Here is an 18,923-nt window from a genome sequence, read left to right as displayed (position 1 = left end):
TGACAGAGTGAGACTCCAACTCAAAAAAAACAAAACAAAACAAAAAAAATTAGTCTCCAGAAGCAACTGATAATGTCAGTTCAATAACGGAAACTGGCATCAGTTGAAACAGGACTGATAAGTTTTGGGGGAAAAAAATGTTTCTGGTCTCTCATCTGTCTTCCAAAAATATGAGTGAGATTTAGGTTTCTACTGCCCTTATTACTTTAAATTTAAGTTACTTTAAATTTAAATGATAGTAATACAGTAGATTTAATTAAATCTGTGTAATTTCATGTAAGTATAAATGGAAGCCAAAAATCTATTACTTGGTCCTTCTTTTGTACCTTTTACAATGTAACTTTTTTCTTTTTTCTTTTTTTTTTTTTTTTTTGTGGAGATGAGGTCTCACCATGTTTCCCAGGCTGGTCTCAAACCAGCAGGCTTAGGCAATCGTCTTACCCCGGCCACTCAAAGTGCTAGGATTACAGGATTGAGGCATCCTGCCCAGCCCCTACAATGTAACTTTTATGTAGTGCATGTTGTATCTTAAGATGTAACATATTAAAATATACACCAAATATTGGCAGTTTTAATTGTGCTATTTTAAAATTATTTATTTATTTTTAACAATTTACTTAAATACATTATTCAAAGCTTAATATTACTACAAAAAATAAAAACAGCATGTTTCTGCTGAAGGGAAATTATCTATGAAAATGATAAGAATTGTTTTACTGTTGTTTTTACATATTTTAAGTATATACATAGCTGTGTAAACAGTGATTAATGTTTTTATCAGCTACATCATGACTTACCAGATTGTGAAGAGATAAATACTATTCACTCACAAACTTGAATACTTGCTGTATATCAGACATTGTGCCAGGTAGCAGCTATAGTGATAAATAAGGAGGTTCTCTTATGAGAAGCTCTTAGTCATCCAAGGAGAGGAAGCATTGCAAGCAAATAATTATAGTACATTGTAACAAATGTTGTAAAGGTGAAGTGGTACAAAGGAGGGATCGATTCTGCTAGGATCTCAGGAATCTTTTCCCAGATGCAATTCTTGAAGCAGGATAAATAACATGGTCATATGGTAATGGTTATCATAGATAGACTGAATATTATAGGTAGACATTTTCTCTTATATTAAGAGAAAACTAAATGTAGAAGGAGAACAATACTCAGTTCACAGATGTTGATTGAAAAGCTACAATAGGCCAGGCTCGGTGACTCAGCTTGTAATCCCAGCACTTTGGGAGGCTGAGGCGAGTGGATTGCCTGAGTCCATGGGTTCAAGACCAGCCCAGGCAACTTGGCGAGACCTCATCTCTACAATAAATTAAAAAATCAGTCGGGTGTGGCAGCACACACCTGTAGTTCCAGCTACTTGATAGGCTCACCTGAGCCCAGCAAGTTGATGCTAGGGTGACTGTGAGTATGTCATTGCACTCCAGCCTACGCAACAGAGTGAGACTCCAACTCAAAAAAAAAGAAAAAAAAAGAAGCTACAGTAGACAAGTCCCTGTACTGGCTGCTGATAAACGATAAAGCTGAAAAGAGCTGGTCCCTGCTCTATCCAGGCTCACAGTCCCACAGAAGACAGATGTGTGCACACAGAGGGTCATGCCCCAAGGCAGTCATTGAGTAAATGGGCTGCAGAAACTTTGTGCCATCAGGACATGGTATCACTGCTAAATCCCAGAGACTGGCATGATTTTATAAGTAAATTGGAGTACTGACTTAAAAATGAACTGGCATGAAAGAGAGGAAAAATTTTAAGGAATCATTAATATTTTAAAAACACATACATGACATAGTCTTGAGACTTAAAGTCAATTGATGGGTAGGCTACAGTTTAAACAATGGGAAGATGACCTATAGCCTGGTCAAAATACTTGTTAATAATAGGTACAAATAAGCAATACTGAAAGGGATCTAAATTATGTCTAAAAGTACTATTGCCCAACCCAGCTAGAATCTCTTAGATGTATCACTAAAGATATTTACTGGAAGATCTGTTGATCTGTTTTTTTCCCCACTCAAATAAGGAGACTCTTCATTTTGGCCCCAATATTCTCTGGTCAGGATCTCTGGATACTGAGGATCTTCCAGACAGAGGACTGACTATATTTAGTACCTCTTCCCTCCTTAATCCCAAATAACCACTCTTGGGAGTTATATAAATCCTCAGTGAAATATGAACTACCTTTTCTTTAAAAAGATTGGGGATGGTTGCTTAATGTTTTATTCCATTTTAAGGACTTTCTAGGTCTTTTATTCCATACCTTTACCACACTTTCTCACCATTAGACATAAATTCCCTCAATTTATTTTTACTGCATCCTAAGCAGTCATACTATGTCATGTATGTATTTTTAAAATGTTATTGTTATTTCTTAAAATTTCACCTTTCTTTTTTGCCTGTCCATTTTTAGCTCAGTATTCTAGCAGCCAAATTACTTACAAAGTTATGACTGTCTCTTTGGTAGCAGTGATACCTTGGCATGATCAGATGGCACAGAGATTCTCCAGCACCTTTACTCAACCTTTACTCAACTTACTCACTCATCCCTTCTGACCTCTCTCACCCTCGGAGTGGGAAGAAGTATCTGAACTCACTTTGAAGTGCATAGTTTTCATTTGTGCTCTTGTTCTGTCACTCTCTGCTTCCAATAAGAGCTTACATAGACACTGACCAACTTTCTTTTGTATTTTAATATCTTCCTCTTTGCCCTCAAACAGGCTAAATCTCTGCATTTTTCCAAAAAGAAAAAAAGCAAGAGCAAGAACGAGAGGGAGGGAGGGAGGGAGGGAAGAGTGTGTGTGTGGGGGGAAGAAACAAAACAGGAAATTCCTCACAGTAATTTCCCCTCAAACTTTTCCTCTCCCTCTCTTCTATGTTTACACAGTAGTTTTTACTGAGTCTCCATTTATGTACTTCCTGTTAATTTTCCATCCGCTGAAGTCTGGCTTTTGTCTGAATCACCCCTTCTACTGAAGCAAAGTTAAGTCCTTACCAGGACTTCCCAGTGTTGCAGAACTCAGACTCATCTCAAGGGCTTGATCACTTCACTTCATGGCACAATCTACTTGGTTAGCCATCCCCTCTCTAGCTCCTCCCTTACCTCATCACCTACCATTCCCTCCTCTTACCTCTGTACTTGTTTTTGGTCTTAGTTTTTCTTCTGCTTTTATCCTACTGAAAACTTGCTTACGTTCTATATTTCAGGGTTCCCCAAGCCCTGGGCCAGGGACCATACCTGTTAGGAACTGGGCAGCTCAGCAGGAGGTGAGTGACAGACTAGTGAGTAAAGCTTCATCTGTATTTACAGTCACTCCCCAACAGTCACATTACCTCCTGAGCTCCGCCTTCTGTCAGATCATCAGCTGCACTAGATGCTCATAGGAGTGCAAACCCTATTATGAACTGTGCTGCTAGGGATCTAGGTTGCCTGCTCCTTATGAGAATCTAATGCCTGATGATCTGAGAACTGAGGTGGTAATGCTAGCACTGGGGTGTGACTGCAAATACAGATTGACATTAGCAGTGAGGTTTGACTGCACAGAAACCATAATAAATCAAATGTTTGCAGACTCATATCAAAACCCTATCAGTGAGGCAAGTGAGTGGATGGACTTCAATTATACAGCTGCATCTGGTGACAGGCTTTAAGTCAGATTCCGACATTTATTTTAGTCTGCACATGGCCTGCCCATTATTTTGTTTACCACTTCCATCTACACCTCTTGCCTGCACTGTGCATTTGTGTCAGTCACAGTTTTGGTAAGCCCACAAGCTAACCCTAACCAAAATAAATAACAAGCAAATGTCACCAGAGAGCTTCCTTGAAAAGGAGAAAAGGGCCGGCAGGTAGGGGTAGAGGGTGGCCATGGCAGTGGCAGGTGGGCGCCACTCCTCATGTGTTTCTTGCTGCTGGGAATCGGCCAGTTCCCACCCTGACACTGCACAACATCATGGGCGAGCTTTTTGGGGGCAAGGCCTGGGGCACCCTGGCGGCCTTTGGGGACCTCAACTCTGAAAGCAGATTGATCACTTCGTGCTGTGGGAAAGAAATGATTTAATTGTCTTTTTGGCAGACCAGAATGCACCCTATTTTAAACCCAAAGTAAAGATATCCTTGAAGGATGACAGTGCACTGATAAAACAAAGTGGGAGGTATTACACTTTCAAAATTTAAACTTTACCATAAGTCTACAATAATCCAAACAGCCTGGTATTGGTACATGAACAGGCATATAGACCAATGGAACAGGATAGAGATTCTGGAAGCAAAGCCTCAATTTCTCAACCATCTCATCTCTGACAAAGCCTCTAACAACAACCACTGGGGAGAGGAGAACCTATTCAGTAAATGGTGCTGTGAAAACTGGCTGACCACCTGTAGAAGATTGAAACAGGACCCCTATTATCACCATACACAAAAATCAACTCTAAGTGGATCAAAGACCTAAACGTAAAGCCTCAAACTATAAGAATCTTAGAAAATGCAAGAGACACCCTTACAGAAATCGGAGTAGGCAACCAATTCCTGATCAAAACCTCAGGTGTTCATGCCATAAGAGATAAGATACACAAGTGGGACTTCAGTAAACTGAAAAGCTTCTGCAAAACAAAAGAAAGCATCAAAATAGCAGGGAGACAGCCCACGGAATGGGAAAAAATATTTGCCAATTGTATATCTGACAAAGGTCCAACATCCAGGATCTACAAGGAACTCAAATGTGCTGAAAGAAAAAAAACAAACAGCCCCATTAAAAAGTGGGCAGAAGACATGAATAGACACTTCTCAAAAGAAGAGATACAGGCAGCCAACAGACATATGAAAAAGTGCTCAAACTCACTCATCATCAGAGAAATGCAAATCAAATTCACGTTTAGATACCACCTAATCCCAGTAACAATGGCCATCATTAATAAAACAAACAACAACAGATGCTGACAAGGATGTGGAGAAAAGGGAACACTTCTACACAGTTAGTGGGAATGCAAACTATTTCAATTTCTATGGACTACAGTGTGGTGATTTCTAAAAGAACTGGAAATTGACTTCATATGACCCAGCAATCCCCCTACTGGGAATATACCCAGAGGAACTCAAATCATTCTACCAAAAAGATATCTGCACACGCAGGATTATTGCAGCACCATTCACAATAACAAACACGTGCTGCCCATCAAAACTGACTGGATTAAAAAATGTGGTACATATACACGATGGAATATTACACAGCTATAAAGAAGGACAAACATATGAACTCTGCAGCAACTTGGATGGATTTAGAGTCTATAATACTCAGTGATCTATCACAGAAACAGAGAACAGAGTACCATATGTTCTCACTCATATGAGGACCCAGAACATTTACCATAATACTGTAAGAAAGGGATTGGCAGTAGCAGGATACTGCCAGGGTCGGGGGGCAGTACAACATCAATAAGGGTACCTGACCTCAAGCCAGGCAAAGTGGGAACCAAAGGAAGGCCCAAACCTTACCTGTACAATGTCCACTTGTATACCTAATCCTGAATTGTACTCCACATCATTAAACTAAAAAAAGTATTAAAAAGAAGCTCATTGTAAAAAAGAAAAATAGATAAGTAAATAAATTCTGTTAGAGAACAAAAAAAAAAAGAAGAAAAGGATGAGACTGCAGAAGACTATAGAACTGCCAACAAAAAGAAAGCTGCATTTAAACGAAAATTCTAAGCATCCTATTTAAATTATGAGTTCATTGCAACAGGTGATTGACCTTCTCCAAGCCCATTTTGTATAATATGTGGCAACTGCCTATCCACTGAAGCCTTGAAACCTTCAAAAACTGCTTTGCCACATGGAGACCAAGCACCCTATCTTAAAAGACAAGCCTTTGGAGTTTTTCAAAAGGAAAAATCAAAAAACAAAGCATGGACACGAAGAACAGAAGCATTTGTTGAGGGCCATCACTTCATCAAATGAGTGCACCGAGAGCATCATTCTTAGTGGCTAACCACGTTCTTAAAGCTAAGAAACCATTTACTATTGCTGAAGAGTTGATCCTGCCTGCGGCTAAGGACATTTGTTGTGAACTTTTAGAAGAGGCTGCAATTCAAAAGGTGGCATATGTTCCTCTTTCAGCTAGCACCATAACTAGACAAATTGATGAAATAGCAGAGAATATTGAGGCACAATTGTTAGACAGGATTAATGAGTCATGGTACACAATCCAGGTTGTCACGTCTATCAATGCTGACAACAAGGCAACAATGCTTGGTTTTGTGCAATGTATTTTTCAGGAGAATCTGTATGAGGATATGTTATATGCACTTTTGTTTCTAACCAGTACCACAGCTGCAGAACTATTCAAGTCTTTGAATGATGACATTACAGGAAAACTGAATTGGTCATTTTGTGTTGGTAAATGCACAGATGGAGTGGCTGCCATGATGGAACATCTTTCTGGTTTCACTACTAAGGTCAAAGAGGTTGTTTCTGAATGTGAATCTGTGCACTGTGTTATTCGTAGAGAAATGCTGGCTAGCCAAAAAATGTCACCTGAAACTAATGACATTTTGCAGGATGTGATTAAAATTGTCAACCACATTAAAGTACATGCCCTTAACTCACATCTGTCCAGGCAGTTCTGTGAGGACATGGGCACAGAGCACACGCACATCATCTCTTTCACACAGAAGTGAGATAGCTTTCTAAAGTAAGATCCCTGGCCAGAGTTTTTGAGTTACAAGAGCTACTCCAGAGATTTCTTTTAGAAAAATAGTCATCATTGGCAAAACATATCAATGATTCAGAATGGGTCACAAAACTTACTTACTTGTGTGACATATTCAACCTGCTCAACAGACTCACTCTGTCACTTCAGGGAAGAATGTCAGTGATGTTCAAGATGGCAGATAAAGAGGCTTCGTTCAAACCAAACTGGAATTATGGGGGCAACAAGTGAACATTGGAATTTTTGACATGTTTCAAACATTAGCAGAGATTTTGAAAGAGACTGAGCCAGAACCTTTTTCTCTCAGTTAATGCATGATAACCTATCTCAGTTTCCATAAGAGTTTGTGCATTACGTCCCAACCACAAAAGACTCCCAAACTGGGAAGGAATGGATCCATGACCCATCTGTGAATAAGCCAGGTGAATTGACTTTGTCCATGCTAGAAAAGAATCAACTGCTTGAGATTGCAGATGAATGTGGCCTTAAAAGTAGGTTTGAACCTGTAATCCCGCGCCTTTGGGAGGCTGAGGTGAGTGGATTGCCTGAGCCCGCGGGTTTGAGACCCGCCTGGGCAGGCAAGACCTCATCTCTACAATAAATCAAAAAAATTAGCCAGGTGTGGTAGCACATGCCTGTAGTTCCAGCTACTTGGAAGGCTGAGGCGGAAGGATCGCCAGAGCCCAGCAGGTCGAGACTGCAGTGGCCAGGAGCGGCCACTGCACTCCAGTCTGGGCGCAGAGTGAGACTCTAAATAAAAAAAAAAAAAAAAGTAGGTTTGAGACAACTTCAAATCTCCATACATTCTGGATTAAAGTCAAGGTGGAATATCCTGAGATTCGAAAAGCCTGCTTCCATTTCCAACATCCTGTCCTTGTGATCCAGGGTTTTTTGCAATGACAGTATCCAAAATGAGATTATGGAGCCGACTGGATATAAGCAGCACACTTCATGTCTCACTGCCTCCCATCACCCCCAGGTGGGACCATCTAGTTGTAGGAAGAGAAGTTCTGGGCTCCCACTGATTCTGCATTATGGTGAGTTGTATAATTATTCCATTATATATTACAGTATAAAACTAATACAAATAAAGTGCATGATAGATGAATGCACTTGAATAATCCTGAAACCACCCTTCCCTCCTTTTCCCTGGGCTATTGAAAAATTATCTTCCACGAAACTGGTCCCTGATGCCAGAAAGGTTGGGAACTGCTACGTATTGGATCTTTTCTTTGTGTACTTTGTACTTGTTTGGCAATCATCCATTTTCCCTGATTAAACTGCCCATATGACACCGAAATTGAGCTCCTGACTCGAGGCTCCATCTGAAGGTACCAGTTACTTTAAACTTGGTATCTTCCAAGCTTCTTACTGATTGGTATCTGCTGTGAACTAGAATTCAGATTTCTCTCTTTCAAAATAAAAACTACACTTAATTTTAAGATTAAATATTTTACGTGTGACGTGGGACGGGATGAAGTAAAAAGAAAAGGAATGATGGTTGGTGGCAGTTCTGGATTCCTCAGTTTGAAGACTAAATGCAAATTTAGGGCATTCATAGACCAGGAAACCAAAATAAAATTTTTTGAAAGAAATTTACATGTGATATTTTAAAAAGTCATCATGGGAAACAAAGGATTTTATTGGAGTTCCTTATACTTGTATCGTGGTGTAGTATTTTTATTTTAAAGTATTTGGCCCTGACATTAAGTAACATATGGAGTTGAGACCTCATAATATTGTCAGGTCATAAAATAATTGATCAAGTTTGATGATCAAATTTTTTGTTATATTCTGCTCTGGATGACTTCTGATTACGTCTGAGAGAAAATCTCTTCTTCCACTTGGGTACGTAGTTGATCAGCCAATCTCTAAGTGATACCTGATGAGAAAAGGTGTCAAACATAAGGTTGCTCTGTGCAAGTGCAACTTACGGTTGCTCCCATGACCTTTTGCCAGGTCCTGATAACCACAGATTTCCATATGACCCCCTCCTGGTCCTGATCTTGGTTGTCAACAATCCCTCTCACCTGCTTCTGCTGCATACTTCTTGGCTGTAGAAATAGAAGCACGTAGCCTTCTTTTGCAGAATAAATGATTTGTTCTGAACCAGCAATGGAGAATTAGGGTAGGAAGGTAGGGTGGAGGGATGTGTATAAAAAAAATGTGAAATGTGAGGTGCCCTTTTAAAAAAATTATTTACTTGTTTAGCTCAGAGAAGATCAACTTCTGTTTGGCTTGACTTCATTTTCTAAAGGCATTAATTGGTCTCAAGATATGTTTAAAAGCAAAAAAAACAAAAACAAACTAGAATCCTCTTACCTTACAAGCTGGATTTTGCTACTGACCTAAAATAGTTACATGCCAGGAGGATGGAATATACAGGTATTTGCCTTTAGGGGATTTGCTTGTAAGAGTGCATTAAAAGTCAATACCAGTCAAGGCAGTTTGTTTTAGAAGTAAAAGCATGTAGTGTGTGTGTGTGTGTGTGTGTGTTTGTATATTTGAACAGCAGCATTTTACCTTGCTGCAGATTTTAACTATCTTTCTGGAAGCATTCTGTATGCCAGTGTATCTGTGATATAACAAATGTATTTTACATGCCATAATGGAATTTAAATTGCATTGTGAAGCTAAATAAAATAGTTTATCTACTTTTGCCTTGGTTTGCTTACCTGCAGTTTGGGGGAGGAACATTGCAAAGAATACTTTTTAAAAAAGACTATCATTCAAAATACAAGATAATATACTGTAAATTATACTAATTCATATACTACATTAGACTGAAGACTTGTAAGCCAGGCTGACCTTGGAGAGAATTGTGAGCAAGGCAGTATGTCTTTGTTGCTTCTCACCCTCACTATTTCTGTGATGTTTTCTTACATGCCATTTCAGATATGCAGTGGCTGGTCCATTTCTACTCTTTGAAGCTTGCTCAAAGAAAAAGGAAGTATTGTGATATCCGCTAGGCTTTGTAGTAGGTGTTTTACATATACCATCATTCAGCTAACTGTCAAACTGGTGATACCTGCTCTCTTTCCCCAGCTCTAAACTCCATTTAGACAAACTGCCTAGTCAAGATGGCTGCTACATCTCATGATGATACATACAAATACCTCCTTACCTACCTATCTTCATGCATGCATATTAACAATCCTATTTTATATAGAGCAGTACGCCCATACTGATGAAAAATGTGGCTTTTGATGCCAGACTACTTGAGAAAACTAGGGCTCCAGAGATTGTCACCTGCCCAAGGTCACATGTTATTAGTGACATTTAGTAAAAGGTGTTGTGTTTAATGTGACAGACTCCAGCTCCCATTCTTTCATACATAGCACTTTTGTCTGCCTTTCTTTTCTATTAGTGCATAAAGGGTGAAATATTTCCCACAATCTTTCTTTTTTTTTGTTTTAGATATATGTGACATATTTTATGCAAAACAAAAATAATTTTTCACTTTGGGCAAGTCTAAAATTGTATTTGATAATAGACAAAGAAGTTCTGTCATCCACATTTGGCATTTTGGTAATGTCAGATTTAATTTTAAACTGAAGTCTGAAGAACTAGTAGAATCAGAGAAAACCTGTTTTTGCTTAAATGTCATTGTTTACCTTGAACGTGAAAAATAAAGCAAGTGCTTAGAAAGCTTAAAAGAGTAAAAAATAATAACCTCATACTGCCCTAGAAACAAAAGGAGATGATAAAGCGTACACCTACCAACTCAGTGATCAGTGATTTTAGCTATTGGCCAGACATTTAATTTAGTGCAAAAAATTGTGTGAGATGATGTTCTGTAATGTATATCTGCTGACAGTTTTAGTGCCATTATTTATCTTGATATACTAACAACTGGCCATGTTTATTTTCACTGGTAATGTAACTGAAAGTATCTCCTCAACATACATATCAGCATCATTCCCTAAACATACTTAGGATTCTCCTATAAGCAAAATCTTATTATACTCACAATGTTTGATCTGTTAAGGCTAATCTATGATAGCAGTTTGTCAGAACAAGCGTGTAGATGGGAAAAGACCTCCTTTCCTCTTAAAAGATGTAGTAAGTCTGCTTTTTTCACTCTTAAGTCCTGTATTTCCCATGCCTGGAGGTGGGGAAAGCAGCTTAAGCTGTCAGTTCAAGATCATAAAAGCTATGAAGAATTACAAGTCTCTGAAACTTTTTTATATTAAAAATATCATCCTTAATCTCTTAGTCCTCATTCTTTGCTGAAGGATGCCATAGTTTCTTCAGTATTTGTAGGATTGGGGAGAACGTAGACCAATACGTCTTTCTTTTTTTGATTACTTTCTGTACTTGGGTTATCAGTGACGGAATAGTTAAAGTATAATCTATGAGAAGAGTATAAAAACATTAAAGAAAAACTTTTGAGAAAATAACTCTGCCATACTTATTAAGTGTTAGTGCAGTTTTTCCGGTTATTAATGTAGAGCTAATTTCCTTTCTGGCAGGCTCTTGTAGTACTTCATTTTTTTCATTAAAAAAGATGGATGACATGAAAGCATTGATGCCTTTCAATAGTTATAATTGATACACAGGCCTCTGGGGCAACAGAGGTAAAGTTTCTGCTTTTGAGGCATATCTCTCTGCCCCCTTTATCCCCTAATTGTTTTTGTTATTTTAGCTGAAGCCTCTTGTTTCAAAGAATGGAGTTCTGTAGCGCTTTGATTAGATCATGGTCGCGATGAAAAATCACGTGCATTTTCTCATTTCTTCTGAGTAGCACGTTTTAGTTTGTGGTGCTTCTAGACAACTCTCTATAGCTTGTTCCGCTTTGCTACTTGAGGGCAGTTTTCTCTTAACAGTACGCCTTTCCAGGACAGTTAACACAGTTGGCTGATGCTATTGAAATGGTGCTTGAACAGGAGGGATTTTTTAAATAAGTCGTTTTATAGATGTGGTTTTCTGTGAAGTTAGCTAGTTGGAATAACGTCCTTGGCTTAAAAATATTAGGTAGGAAATCTTCCTATTGAACAAGGAGAAGTCATTCTACAAGATTAATAGCTAAATAACAAACTAATGTGAATAATGATATGTCTCCCTCTTTTGGGGAGTGTAACAGCATGTTTATCAAGTGGCTCCTCTCTGGGTCTTTTCATTGTGGCAGATGCCTGATTATCAGTTTCACTGGGAGATTCTGCCCTTACCGCCTCCTGGGACAAAATGGTTCTTTCCTTCAACTGCAGGATTCAACTACTACAGACAGCTCCCTCTAGTGATTCCTTATGGACTGAATGTGTACTCCCCAAATTCGTATTACCTCAAAAGGATGGTATCAGGAGGTGGGGGCCTTTGGGAGGTAATTAGATCATGAGGGTGGAGCCCTCATATAACAGATTAGTACCCTCATCAAGGGACTCCAAAGCAGTTTCTTGTTCTCTGTCTGCCATGTAAAGAGACAATGAGAAGATGGCAGCCTGCAAACTACAAGAGTCCTCACCAGGACTTGACCATGCTGGCACCCTGATCTCACACTAATGGCCTTCCAAAATTGTGAGAAATAAATTTATTTTGTTTATAAGCTTTCAATAACTGGCATTTTGTTAATAGCAGCCTGAACTAACATGAATTGACCTGAAACCTGTGGCATACAACCTTATTTAAGCCTTTATTAAAACAGCAACAGAGATTTTAAGCCACATTGTGATGGAGGCTGACAAGAGCCATAGAGGGATCAGAAGTAGTAGAAGCTGGCAAGACTGTATAAGCACTGTCTTCAACTTCCATTCTCCAGAGGGACCCTGCCAGGCAGGTCCCACTCATTCCTACTAAAGCTTCTCTTTCTCCAACTGGTTCTAAATCAGCCTAGCTTCCTCCATCCCAGCCCTTTTTAAATTTTATGTATGTATTTATTTGAGTTAGAGCCTCACTCTGTCACCTAGGCAGGAATTCAGTGGCATGCTCATGGCCACTGCACCCTCAACCTGCTGGGCTCAGGTGATCCTTCCACCTAGGTCTTCCAAATAGCTGGAGCTACAGGTTTGCACCACCACGCCCAGCTAATTTTTTGATTTAGTGTAGGGATGAGGTCTCAACAAGTTGCCCAGACTGGTCTCGAACCCATTGGCTCAGACAATCTTCTCACCTCGGCCTCCCAAAGTGCTGAGATTATAGGTATGAGCCACCATGCCTGGCCCCTGGCCCTTAAAAAAAATTTTTTTTTTCATTCCTCACTTTAGAAGCGATATCATCACTATAGATGTAGATCTTATTCTGACTTGGCAGTCAGGTGAATTACTTAAGGGCTTAGACTTTGGAGTCAGATTGCCTGGATTGGATTCCCAGATCTACAATTACTGCCTAAGTGATTTGTAGCACATGATTCAAGGTCTCTGTGCTTTAGTTGTTTCCTCTGTAAATAACCGATGTGGGCCTTGTAAAGAAAATTAGTTGAGTTAGTATTTGTAAGGCTTTTAAAGCCATACCTGATGCATGATACACTCCTTTTAACTGTTTACTCTCATAATGATGATTATTACTTACAATATAATCCTGATGACAGCATTAATTTATCATTCGACAAATATTTGTTAGGAACGTACTATGTGCTAGGCCTAGTGTTCTACCTTTGTCATTTCCAGCAGGCTCCATATTATGATAAGGCCAGAACCTAACTATAATATAATAGCTTGAGTTCCTGCTTCAGTGCTATGTTTGAAATATAAGAATGTGAATGACTTTTAGCTGTGTATTTTAGAAGGTTAGGTATGTAGTTTGGACTGGGTAGTATTGTCCTCATTGTCTGTGTACTCACTAAGTCCGAGGATTACATTTAACTGGTCCTAATAGGGAGAACCTGATAGCCCTGTCCTCAGGAAGCAGGACTTAACCCATGTCTGCGCAGTTGCTCTGCTTCTGAAACCCACTGATAAGAAACATTAAGAACTCCTAGGCCAGAAGAGAAAGGGCCTGATTTCTTTGGTGCACACAGGCTGTTAGAACAATACTATCTTGCTTGTCTTCTCTTACAGACTTTGTGCCACATATAGCATATGTACATTGGTCCTGGATGATATTAATGCTTACTTTTATTTTACTCCTACTTTTGGAATCTTTTTTTCTCTGTGTTAAAGGTATATTCATTTAGGGATTAAAAAGAGCCTACTTGGCTGGACTTGGCAGCTTATCCCATTAATCCCAGAACTGTTGGAGGCCGAGGAGAGTGGTTTGCCTGAGCCTGCAGGTTCGAGACCAGCCGGGCAACTTACAATAAATCAAAAAACTTAGCCCGGCATGGTAGCATGTGCTTGTAGTTCTGGCTTCTTGCAAAGCTGAGGTGGAAGGATCGCCGGAACCCAGCAGGTCAATGCTGGGGTTATAGTGAGCGTGCTACTGCACTCCGGCCTGGATGACAGAGTGAGACTCTGACACACACACACACACACACACACACACATGAGCCTACTCAGTCTATGCCCAGAACTAAGTGGGCTAATTTATACTTTAATGGGGAGACCAGAAGGTATTAAAACTGAGAAAAAAAAGGACAAGTTACAGAAAATTGTAGTGGGTGAGTTTTTAAAAAACAAATGCGGACTCTTTTCACTGTTGCCTTTGTCTCATCCTGTCCTTGATACATGAACCCTAGAGGTTCTTAAAGAACTGGGCAGTAAGAATCACTTTTAGGTCATATATTGAAATTGATTTCCTCATCAACCTGCCTGATGAAGGTTGAGATATGGTCCTAGATACTTAAAACAATCGAGTGGAATGATAGCAAGGTATACGTTAGGCAGAAAAGAGGAACAAAGACCAAAGTAGACATGAGGATGTGAATGGTCCCATGGCTGTAACTATAGTTGTGACAGATGCATGCCAGAAGCATGTGCAATGGCATTACTGTCTGTCTATGTGGTGTGTCCTTCAGAAAAAGTAATTGCACCCTTTCTGTGCATCATGGACTTCTTTGGTGAGAAACTGCTGTAACCTACAGAGCTCTTCTCAGAACAAATTTTTAAATGCACAAAATAAAAAAATATAGGATTAAAAAGAAAACCAGTTTTATTGAATACATTTAGCAAAATATTTTAAAATTTGTAATGTATTATATATGTTTCTTCAAAATGTATTTCAATGTATTAATTGATGTGATCTAATGACACCTATCTAAAAACCATATCAAAAGTAGTTTTGAAAGTAAAAAAATATTTCAAGATATATAAAACAATGGACCTGTGATATGAAAATAAATAAGATTTCTGTTGGTGACCAAGTCATAGGATTAGAATAAAGTATATTTCCCTGCATGCCCCCAAACTAAGCAAGTTCCTCATTGCTTTCTGTTTATACTTCTCATGTTTGTTTGTCTAAAATGCTCAGATCTATTCAAGTAAAGATTTAACTGACCAAAGTAGTTGGACAGTAATGCAAAAGAATGTGACAAATAGTTTACTCTTATCTGCTTTCTATTCTTTACACTAGGTTACAGAAATTATAGTTTTTTGTTGCTATCTTAATCTACAAGAATATACTTAAAATGAGTTTTAAGTTTTGGTAATTACTGTTTGCTTGTATATATTGATCTTAGTATATTTTTGTGGCTAATTTGTTCTTTTTACCCTTGGAGATAATATGCCTGCAACCAATAGATTTTCTTATTTTACTATCACTTCTAGATCTTCAGTCCCCATGTGTCTTGTCATCTAGACTTATTTCTTCTGGTATGTTTATTTCCAGTTTCTAAATGCAGTGAACATGGTCAGACATAGTCAGAAGAAAGAGGCCTGTGAGTTATGGGTGATTGCTTTTATGCATTAATGGTGCCTATGGAGGGTCTCATTAACACACACAGCATGGGGAATTTTTGCAGCTACCACACAGAGCTCAAAAATCCAACTGCAAAGCAGGCTTGATTGTTTATGTCTCAGTATTTTTATTTGGAGCTATAAAGAACATTAACAAAACTTCTTGGGACAGGTGGAATGCCATATGGCACAGGGACTGGACCACCGCCACAGCTTTAGAGATTTATCGAAGCTTCTCTTTCTAGTGGGAGTGATATGAGTCTCTTGGACTGCTTCCATTCAGTGATGACATTCATGTACAGATCGGCAATAAAGCTACTTTAAAAAAAACAAAGCAAAACAGTAACCATTTCAAAAGACACTTCTTGCTTCTGATAGAGCCTGAAGGAAGAGAGTATGTTTATTAACAATGTCTTTAATGGATTCAAAACTTTATACTTTTATACTGACTTATTACACAAAATTCATACAAATACTCTTGTGAGATAATTTGAAGATGGGTGGGGGATATAGATATAGTGGTCCCCCACCCTGTCTTTATTTTGAGTCGGAGTCTCTGTCACCCAGACTGGAGTGCAGTGGTGTGATCATGGCTCACTACAGCCTTGACCTCCTTGGTCTCAGGCAGTCCGTCTGCCTCAGCCTCTCAAGTAGCTGGGATTACAGATGCACACCCCTATGCCTGGCTAATTTTTTGTAGAGATGAGGTCTCACTATGTTGCCTAAGCTGAAGTGGTTTCTATAAATTGAATTTTCCTAAATTCACGTTTTATGCCTTAAACACACACACATGCATGCGCACAGTTTTTAAACATCTATGGATAGCTCTGAGTGGTGGTATAACTTTTGAATGGCAGTATCTGGGGTCTGCTGGAGGCTACACCAGAAGTCAGGCTGCTGTTCTCAGTTCTAACCTTAGCACAGCAACTGTCCTCTCCACAGTGTTTTTATGCCAACTTTGAGGAACAGTAGGAGGAAATACCTTTTCAGTATTGCATGTGGCAATTGCTCCTAATGTTCTTTAAAGCAGTAGTGAGACCAGGAGATCTAAAGAAGGAAAAGGAAAGAGAGGTTCTTTTCAAAGCTTGAAAGAGACAATGTATTGCATCTTTGTTTAATAGAATATGGAGAAATTGAATATTTATAATTATATCACGGGCTTCAAATTATCAGCAAATATATACTTTGGAATATTATACATAATTCATTCTGTACATATAATTTTTGTCAATAAGATACCTTTGAGGTATCATTTTATAGGGAAAGTGGCACCTCAGATATTTTAAGGTAAAAGTTAAATAATATAAAAGGACATTTACTTATTGATTCATTTCCATTATCCCCCCCATTTCTCTTTGATTCCTGAGGCAGAATTATGCTTTGTCTTAGGAAGACCCTAAATTTTTCTTTGATTCTTCGTAACTACTCATACACCTGTAATAAGTAGTGAACCATAGTATGAAAATATTGTCTTTTATTGAATATAAGGTATAATAACTACCATTTATGAGCACTTTCTGTTTCTATAAATGAGTTAGACACCTCATATTTTTCCTGTTATTGTGACAGCAGTACAAACTAGGTGTTACTTTTCCATTTTATAAATGTAGAAAATGAGACCAAGAGAAACTAAATAACTTCTCAAGTTCTTACATGTGTACCTATGAAATCACAGAAATGGGTTTTAAAAACCCGTATCAGTTAAACTCCAAAGTCCACGTTCTTTCCTTTATGCCTAAAATTCTGTCTTTTGTTTCATGGCAAATATTTCACAGGGATTTGGTTTCTTGATTGAGAGGCATTTTACCATTTTGAGTTAGAAAGACCTTGATGAGCTACAGATATGCCTTGTGCGAGACTCCTAACAACAAAACCTTATAAAGGAGAGAAATCGTGCTAATGAGAGACAATGTACAACATAGCTGTCTAGGAAAAGGCCAACCCAACTTCTGGCTGTGAGTCTGAGAATGCAGTTTCTGCTTGTCCCAGTTAAGCTCTGAATACATATGCAGTCATTTCCCTTTATAACTCTCTGTGGACAGAGCTTGCAATATCAGATCCGAAATGATACAAGTAGCTCCCAGTAAAATGAAGCCCAGGAAGCTATGGCCTAAAATATAAACTCTTTTAAAAAGCTTGTTTCCTTACTGAGCTTGCTAATTTCCATAATTAGTCAGAGGCAATTAAGTACCTTAATTAGTTTGATCTTTATGGAATTTCCAGCATATTTTTGTTTTGTAATCAGAACTAAATTTGAGTATATGACTAATATCCCTTATAAAGGCTTACATTAGCATACATCAAAATGGTTTACTTCCCTTCCAGGATGAAGATATTTTATTGACATAATTTTAACATGCATTTTATAAAAGCACAGCGTTTATGCATTATTACTTATTTGAAATATCACATCTTCAATCTGCAGGCAGCATGAGGTTAAGCAGGACATAATGTTTTCTTCATTTTTTGGTTTAGACAGACACAAAATAAACATTTAAGATGCATTTATGAATACTTAATATGTGTTAAGCACTTTATATAAATGATACTTTAAATTTGGGGTATAAAATAATTGTTAATATGGAAGTTTATGCAATTTAGCAAGGCACCAATTTAAAAGAAGACTGCCAATCTATGTAAGATTTAGCATTCAAGCCATAGTACAAATTTGGGTTCATTTGATTAGTGAATTGCTGACTTCCAAATTTCAATTTGCATAAGCACTTGAGATCATCCAAACTATTTCAAAACTAGCCAGAGTACTCTTGGTTGTTTTTTGTTGTTGTTGTTTTTTAATATATAGGTATATTAAGTCCATTGGATACATCTGTAGGATCAGGGTTTTCTTTTCTTATTTGCAAATAAATCCATTCTTGAGATTATGTCTGCCCTAGATTTCTCACCACACTCTTACGTCTATCCTGTACCCTAGAGTCATTTTCTCTGAGTTACATGATTTGCTTTCTTTATTTTCTTAATGCTGCTTTACAAAAAAATCTCTTGGGGTACTCTGTGCTCTATTTTCTAATTCACATTTTTCAAACAATATTGCCTTACTTTCCTTTTCTTTTCAGTTGGTAAATAAACTAGCAAATTCTACAAATTCATGACTACAAGCTGATGGCTTTCTTGAGTTTTCAGGGTCTGAGGATTCCTTTGAGGGGAATGCATCATGGGGACTGGGCACGGAGGCAACCTGGCTCCTCCAAAATCAACTCCTATTGGGGTCTTGGGACAGCTTCAAATACCTGATGGTAGTTAAAACTAGAACAAAACTATGGATTTAGTTTCATTAATGCCTTTATTAGCCTGGTAGGTGGGAATCTGTTCCAGAGTTTCTTGAGCATACTAAGCAAGGAGTCCTGAAAATATAAGGTGGTGAGCAGTTCCATAAAATAGACTATACTGAGAATGAGACCAGGAAGAAGAAAAATAATTTTTCAT

This window comes from Carlito syrichta, unplaced genomic scaffold, assembly GCF_000164805.1.
Source record: "Carlito syrichta isolate Samal-C Ts95f unplaced genomic scaffold, Tarsius_syrichta-2.0.1 Scaffold308793, whole genome shotgun sequence".
NCBI classification, from domain to species: Eukaryota; Metazoa; Chordata; class Mammalia; order Primates; family Tarsiidae; genus Carlito; species Carlito syrichta.
This window is presented reverse-complemented; position numbering follows the sequence as displayed.